Genomic DNA, 887 nt, shown 5'->3' on the forward strand with positions numbered 1-887 from the left:
GGTTAGATAGGCATCTAGCGGGGATCATCTAGCCCCAGCGCTCTTTCCTGCCTATGCAGGGGGTCAGACTCGATGATCTATTGAGGTTCTTTCCGACCCTAACATCTATGAATCTATGCCCAGGCTTCTTCAGGAGCCTGCTGGTGGTGGTGATGTGTGGTTTGGGGTGACCCGAAAAGGATTTTCACCCCCAATCCCAGCCCAAACACAGTTCCTTATTCGTGCATTGTACATTACAGGCAGGGCTGGGAACCTGTCAGCAGGCAGGCTGGCAACCAAAAGCCAAGCTTTGAGTGGGGCAGCACCTTGCCCAGGCTTCCTTGGGAAAGTCTCCCAGTGGCAGAGATGCATGTTTTGTGGCGGCCCCAAAAGACTGTGCATCCACAACCCATCCCCAGATCAGTTCCTTATTCGGTGCTACGTAGCTAGCACACGGGCCTGGGTGGCCGTCGGTTGGTAGGCTGGCATGCAAAAACCAAGCTTCGGGTGAGGCACCGCCCTTCTCCGAAGTTTTCAACAAAGTCCTCTGGTGGTGGAGACTGGTCTGGGGTGACCCAAAAAGGAATGTGCCCCTTCATCCCAGCCTCACTCCAGCTCCTTATTCAGGGCGATGTACTCGAGACACGAGACGACGTGCCACTTTGAGACATTTCCAGTGAAACCCGGGCTCTTTAGCTTGTCTTATTCCTTGGTAACAACCTTTCATCTGGGGAGCGGGGTGGCGACCCCGTCTCCCATGCAAGAGGCTCTGCTCATAACAGCCCCCTCTATTAGCCTGACGGTGCCAGGGCCTGGCTCTGTGGCGTCCTGGCCTGCATACTACCTGAGGCCCCCTCCACCCCTTGTCTCAGGACCCCTTCCCGGCAGCTTTCCTCCTGGGGGCCAGC

This window comes from Alligator sinensis, unplaced genomic scaffold (genome assembly GCF_000455745.1).
Source record: "Alligator sinensis unplaced genomic scaffold, ASM45574v1 scaffold639_1, whole genome shotgun sequence".
NCBI classification, from domain to species: domain Eukaryota; kingdom Metazoa; phylum Chordata; order Crocodylia; family Alligatoridae; genus Alligator; species Alligator sinensis.